Genomic DNA, 7,447 nt, shown 5'->3' with positions numbered 1-7,447 from the left:
ATATATATATATATAGAGAGAGAGAGAGAGAGAGAGAGAGAGAGATCAACATAGATAAACCTCATGGTAACCACAAGCCTAAAACCTACAATAGATACACACAAAATAAAGAGAAAAGAACCCAAACATAACACTAAAGAAAACCATCAAACTACAGGGGAGAAGACAAAGAGAGGAAGAAATAAACAGAGAAAAACTACAAAAATAACCAGGAAACAATTAACAAAATGGCAATAAGTACATACTCATCAATAATTACTTTAAATATAAATGGACTAAATGCTCCAATAAGAAAACATAGGTTGGCTGAATGGATAAAAATAGAAGACTACAAATATGATGCCTACAAGAGACTCACTTCAGATCAAAGACACACAGGCTGAAAGTGAAGAGATGGAAACAAATATTCCATTAAATGGGAATGAAAAGAAAGAATAGCAATAATCATATCAAATAAAATAGACTTTATTATTTTTAGTATTTTATTTATTTATTTTGGGAGAGAGAATGAGCGAGAGAGAGTTCAAGAGAAGTAGCATGGGGAGGGGCAAAGGGAGAGGGAGAAGCAGACTCCTCGTTGAGCAGGGAGCCCACCATGGGGCTCGATCTCAGGACTCCGGGATCATGACCTGATCTGAAGGCAGATGCTTAACCGACTGAGCCACCCAGGTTCCCTGGAGATAAAATAGACTTTAAAACAAAGATTGTCACAAAAGACTAAGAAGGACATTACATAATGATAAAGGGGTCGATCCAAGAATCAATTAATTTGTAGATATAAATGTACCCAACATCGGAGCACCTAAATATATAAAGCTAATATTAACAGACATAGAGAAACTGACAGTAATACAATAATAATAGGGGACCTTAACACCCTACTTACATCAATACATAGATCACCCAGGCAAAAAAAATAATAATAATAATAATAAGGAAACAGTGACCCAAAAAACAACACACTAGACCAGAAGGACTTTACAGTTTTATACAGAACACTTCATCTAAAAACTACAGAATATACATTCTTTACAATTATACATGGACTATTCTCCAGGATCGACCACAATGTTAGGCCACAAAACAAGTCTCAGTAAAATCAAGATTAAAACCATGACAGGCATCTTTTCTGGTCACAACATGAAACTAGAAATTAATTACAAGAAGAAAACTGGAAAAAACACAAACATGCGGAGACTAACAACATGCTACTAAACAATCAGTGGGTCAGTGAAGAAAGAAAGAGAATTAAAAACACCTTGAAAATGGAAACACAATGTTTCAAAATTCGTGTGACACAGCAAAAAGCAATTCTAAGAAGGAAGTTCATAGTGAGACAGGCCTACCTCAAGAAACAAACAAAAATAATCCCAAATAAACAATCTAACTTTACACCTAAATGAACTAGAAAAAGAATAAAGATAACAAACAAAGCCCAAAGTTAGTAGAAAGAAGGAAATAATAAAGATCAGAGTGGAAATAAATGAAATAGAGATGAAAAAATACAAAAGATCAATGAAACTGAAAGCTGGTTCTTCAAAAAGATAAACAAAATCAATAAATCTCTAGCCAGTGTCATCAAGAAAAAAGACAGAGGGCCCAAATAAAATCAGAAATGAAAGAGAAGTCACAACTGACACCACAGAAATATAAGGGATCACAAGAGGCTACTATGAACACTTATACATCAACAAAATGGAAAACCTGGAAGAAATGAATAAATTCCTTGAAATACACAACCTTGCAAGACCAAATCATAAAGACACAGAAAACTCAAGTAGACTGATTACTAGTAATGAAATTGAATCAGTAATTTAAAAACTCCCAACAAACAAAAGTCCAGAACCAGATGTTGTTACAGGTGAGTTCTACCAAACATTTAAAAAAGAGTTAGTACCTATCCTTCTCAAATTATTCCAGAAAAATTGAAGAGGAAGGAATGCCTCCAAACTCATTTTACAAAGGTAGAATTACCCAATACCAGAACCAGATACAAGAAAAGAAGAAAATTATAGGCATATATTCCTTAAAGGACACATACGCAAAAATCCTCAACAAAACACTAGCAAACTAAATTCAACAACACATGAAAAAGATCATATATCACAATCAAGTGGGATTTCAGGGTACAGTATTTCAGGGATACAAGGGTGGTTCAGCTTCCTTAAATCAATCAATGTGATACACTACAGAAAAAAAACCAAGGGATAAAAATCATATGATCAACTTAATTGATGCAGAAAAAGCATTTGACAAAATTCAGCATCCATTTATGATAAAAACTCTTACAGTGGGTATAGAAGAAATGTATCTCAACATGATAAAGGCCATATATGACAAACCCACAACATTATATTCAACAGAGAAAAGCTGAAAGTTTTTTCTCTAAGATCAGGAAGAAGGATGCCTACTCTTGCCACTTTTATACAACATAGTATTGAAAATCCTAGCTACAACAATTAGGCCAGAAAAAGAAATAAAAAGCATCTAAATTGGAAAGGAAGAAGTAAGTGTCACTATTTACAGATGACATGATACTATATACAGAAAATCCTAAGCACTATTGGAGCTAATAAATGAATTCAGTATACTTGCAGGATACAAAATTAATATACAGAAATCAGTTGCATTTCTATATACTAACAAGCTATCAGAAAGGGAAAGAAACAATCCATTTACAATTGCATCAAAAAGAATAAAATACCTAGGAATAAATTTAACCAAATAGGTCAAAGACCTATACTCTGAAAACTGTAAGACATCATGATCATCATCATCAGTATGAAAGAAATTGAAGCTGACACAAACAAATGGAAAGATACACAGTGCTCATAGATTGGAAGAGTTAGTATTGTTTAAATGTCTATGCTACCCAAAGAAATTTACAGATTCAAAGCAATTCCCATCAAAATAGCAAGGGGATTTTTCATAGAACTAAAACATAACAAAACAAAAATCCTAAAATTTATTTGAAATGACAAAGATCCCAAATAGCCAAAGCAATCTTGAGAAAGGAGAACACAGCTGGAGGTATCATGCTCCCTGACTTCAAACTATACTACAAAGCTATAGTAATCAAAATGGTATGGTACTGCCACAAAAATAGACACATAGATTAATGGAATAGACTAGAGAGCCCAGAAATAAACCCATGCTTATATGGCCAATTAATCTATGACAAAGCAGGCAAGAACACTCTCTTCAAAGTAGGCAAGACAGTCTCTTGAATAAATGTTGTTGGGAAAACTGGACAGCTACATGCAAAAGAAATTGGACCACTATCTCACATCATGTATTAAAGACATGAATGCAAGACCTGAAACCATAAAACTCCTAGAAGAAAACATAGGCTGTGAACCCTCTGACATTGGTCTTAGCAACATTTTTTTGGGGGGGGGGGACTAGTCAGCAACAAAAGCTAAAATAAATAAATGGTATTGTATCAAAGTAAAAAGCTTTTGCACAGAGAAGAAAGCCATCAACAAAATGAAAAGGCAACCGATTGAATGGGACAAGATATCTGCAAATCATACATCTGATAAGGGGTCAATATTCAAAATACATATAGTTTACACAACTTAATATAAAAGAAAAAAACCCAAACAACCTGATTTAAAATTGGTCAGAGAAATTGAATAGAGATTTTTCCAAGGAAGACTTACAGATGGCCAATAGGCACATGAAAAGATGCTCAACATCAGGGAAATACAAATCAGGGAACTGCAAATCAAAACCACAATTTTACCTCACATTTACCTCCCATCAGATTGGTTATTATTAAAAAGACAAAAAATAAGTGTTAGCCAGGATGTGGAGAAAAGGGAACCCCCATACACTGTTGGTGGGAATGTAAACTGGGTGCAGTTACTGTAGAAAAGAACATGGAGGTTCCCCTCAAAAATTAAAAATAGAACTACCATATGACTCAGCAATTCCACTTCTTGGTATTTATCCAAAAAAAACCCAAAAACACCAATTTGAAGGGAGATAGACACCTCCACGTTCACTGCAGCATTATTTACAATAACCAAGATATGGAAACAACCTATCAATAGATGAATGGATAAATAAGATGTGGTACACACACATACAGACATATATACAAAGTGGAATATTACTCAGCCATAAAAAAGAATGAAATCTTGTGACATGGGTGGACCTAGAGGGTATTATGCTAAATGAAATAAGTCAGACAGAGGAAGACAAATACCATTTTGATTTCACTTATATGTGGAATCTAAGAAATAAATCAAACAAACATATAAAATAAACAGAAACAGTTATAGATACAGGAAATAAACTATTGGTTACCAGAGTGGGGAGGTGTTGAGAGGTGGGCAAAATAGGTAAAGGAAATTAACAGGGACAAACTTCCAGTTATAAAACAAATGTTGTAAGAATGTAATGTACACAAAGGGAATATAATCAATAATACTGTATTAGCTTTGTATGGTGAGAGTAACTAGACTTACTATGGGGATCGTTTCATAATGTATAAAAAATATGGAATCACTATGATGTATACCTTAAACTAATAGGCTATTGTATGCCAATTATACCTCAATAAAAATAAATCTTGCACTGGTTGTAAATATTTTCCTTAGAAACATCTATTATTATAAAAATAACATGCTCAACCAGAACTCAGAAATAAGAAAAGCAATCGCAAAATAAATATTTCCATAAACCTATAATCCAGAGATAATCACAATTCTGATTTTGGTAAATATCTTCCTAGTCTCCTTCTCTGGGTGTAGATATGTATATTTCCCCATAAATACCACTTGGAATAAAATGATAGGAAATAAATGATGTACTAAGTTAAAGAATTATATTATATTTTTCTACACTAGTGATTCCCAGGCCTGGCTAAGAATCAGGATCACCAGAGAAATTTTTTTTTTTTTGCTTTCTTGATCTCCACTGTTAACCGACTAGATAGAATCTCTGCAAATGGAACCAGAGATTTCAGAAAGCTCCCAAGCGGTTCTTGGGGTCTTTGAGAACAAAGCAGTCTTTGAGAACAACTGGGCTATCAGATACCAAAATTGTCACCTCCAAATGCCACCTCCTCCCCCGCTTTTTTTTCCATAAACACTGATTCTAACAGTTGGCTAGGGTCCCAAAAGTTTTATTTTCTTCATATTCTCACACGGTGCGCTATGTTATATACTTCAAGCAATTACATTTTAAGAAGGTGGGTATTACACGGTGGGGAGGGGAGTCAACTTTTTCAGCATTTAACTCTATGAACTTTTGTTTTGAATAATTCTTTTTCATACTGATGAAGGTAATAGCTAACATTTCTATAGTTCTTACCAAGTGTCAGGCACTGTTCTAAGTGGTATGTACATATGGCAGATACATTACAGTGTGGGAAGAAACACATTTGAGGACATGATGAAAAGAAATAGATTAGAGAATATGTAATCATTTGCAAAAGTAAGAAATGAAATCCACTGTTCATTTTATAACTGCATTAAAAACTTTACATAGAAAATGGCAATTACTTAGATTTTTACTTCTTTAAAAAATAAATGTTCAAAGTACTTCTATCTCTCTCATCTTGTCTCCATATGTGAAATAGGAAAAGGGCAGGTATTAATCTCATTTGAAAGTAGAAAAGCTATAGCACAAAGTTTATTAGCTTGTCCAATGTTGTACAGAGTCCATAATGAACACAAGAATTAAATGTACCTTTTGACTTTCAATCCAGTACATTATGATCTACACTATTACTCAGCCTGTTATAAACAAAAATACCTTAAGAAAAAAAATGCCCCTTAATTCCTTAGTGGCACTCAAGAACAGCACTCTAAATGAATCAAGTCAGACAGTACAATAATGGCAATTAAGTGGTTAGGTACTTACCGATTTCTCGCTTTATTGCAGTCTCACATTTTTTCAATTTATATCCTTTCCAGTATTACATTTCCACTATTTATTAGTATTAGAGATCTGCTGATTGTTTGCTAATGGAGTGCCATTGCCATCACCCCTCTTTGAAAAACTGACCTTAATATTATGCCAACTTGACTGACCGAGAGAGGGGGCCAGACTCAAGAACAGCCAATCTATCATAATTTGGCCAGTTTATAACTTCTGTGCAGAGACAACAGTACAACTACCTGAACCTAGAAGAACCTCTCTTGGGGCCTCTGGTTGGTTCAGTCAGTAGTGCACACAACTCTTGGGGTTGTGAGTACAAGCCCCATGTTGGGCATAGAGCTTACATTAAAAAGAAAGAAAGAAAGAAAAGAAAGAAAAGAAAGAAAGAAAGAAAGAGAGAGAGAGAGAAAGAGAGAAAGAAAGAAAGAGAAAAAAGAGAGAGAGAAAGAAAGAAAGAAAGAAAAGAAAAACTTTCTTCAGGGAGTCTGAATTTGAGAATACAAAATTTGTAATTGGTAGAAATGAAAAACGTTTAAAGAGGACAAAGAGGGCAGACCATGAGTAAAAAGCCAAGAGTATGCCAAAGAATGAACAAGCAGAAAGCAAAAAGAAGGGTAGTCAGAAGTAAGTGGAGTAGTAAAAGCTGAAATAGTTACACATGAAATATATTGTCTGAGATTTGCTTCAAATTGGGAAGATGGGGAGCGGGGTGTGTAATATGTTCAACAAGATTGGTTACAAGTTAATAATTGTTACAGTTGTTGGAAAGTACCTAACACAGGATAGTTTCATTAGGTGCCTAGTAGGAACATGGGAATTCATTATACTTTTCTCCCTACCTTTGTACATATTTAAAATTATCCATAACACAAAGTTAAAATTATCATACTTAAATACATGTATAACTCCAGAAGCCAAGACTTTCCCATCACCTGCACTGCTATCATCTTCATCTGAATCACCATTATCTTTCCCCTGGATTAATGTAACTCCCCTAAAAAGCCTCCCAATTTCTACCTTCCCTTCCTTACCCCCTTAGTCTCTTTTCAACATGTCACTCCAGCAAAACACTGCAGTGTCTCCCATTTCATTCAGAGAAAAAGCCCATCTCCTCACAGTGGCCCACAATCAGGTCCCCTATTTAGCTGACATGCATTCCTGTTTTCATGGATTGTCCAGGGGAATAATCCCAAGTGGAGGAAATGCCCTGGAGCAAAGGCCCTAAGGCAGGAGCAAGCTTGACAAAGTTTAAGAGAATAGAAAGTCTAGTAAGAGTCCCCAAGATCATCTAGGGCCGGCCAAAAAGACAACGTTCAGGAAATACAGGCTAACTCAGCATTTCTAGAACTCAGGAATGATGTGTAAAAAGAAAATGGGTTTTGGAATCCTATAGACTTGCTTAAATTCTTGTCTTCCTACTTACTAAAAGTCAAGTTCTGAGCCTTTTTTTTACTTGAAAAGTGAGGAAAATAGTAATGATTTTCTGTGATTGTTTTTAGTTGTTTTTAATTGAGGCATAATATGTAATATATATAATATACAATATATATATAATATT

This window comes from Callorhinus ursinus, unplaced genomic scaffold, assembly GCF_003265705.2.
Source record: "Callorhinus ursinus isolate GAN/ISIS: 27379988/994484 unplaced genomic scaffold, GSC_fseal_2.0 scaffold4, whole genome shotgun sequence".
Lineage (NCBI taxonomy): Eukaryota > Metazoa > Chordata > Mammalia > Carnivora > Otariidae > Callorhinus > Callorhinus ursinus.
Note: the sequence above shows the minus strand (reverse complement) of the source record.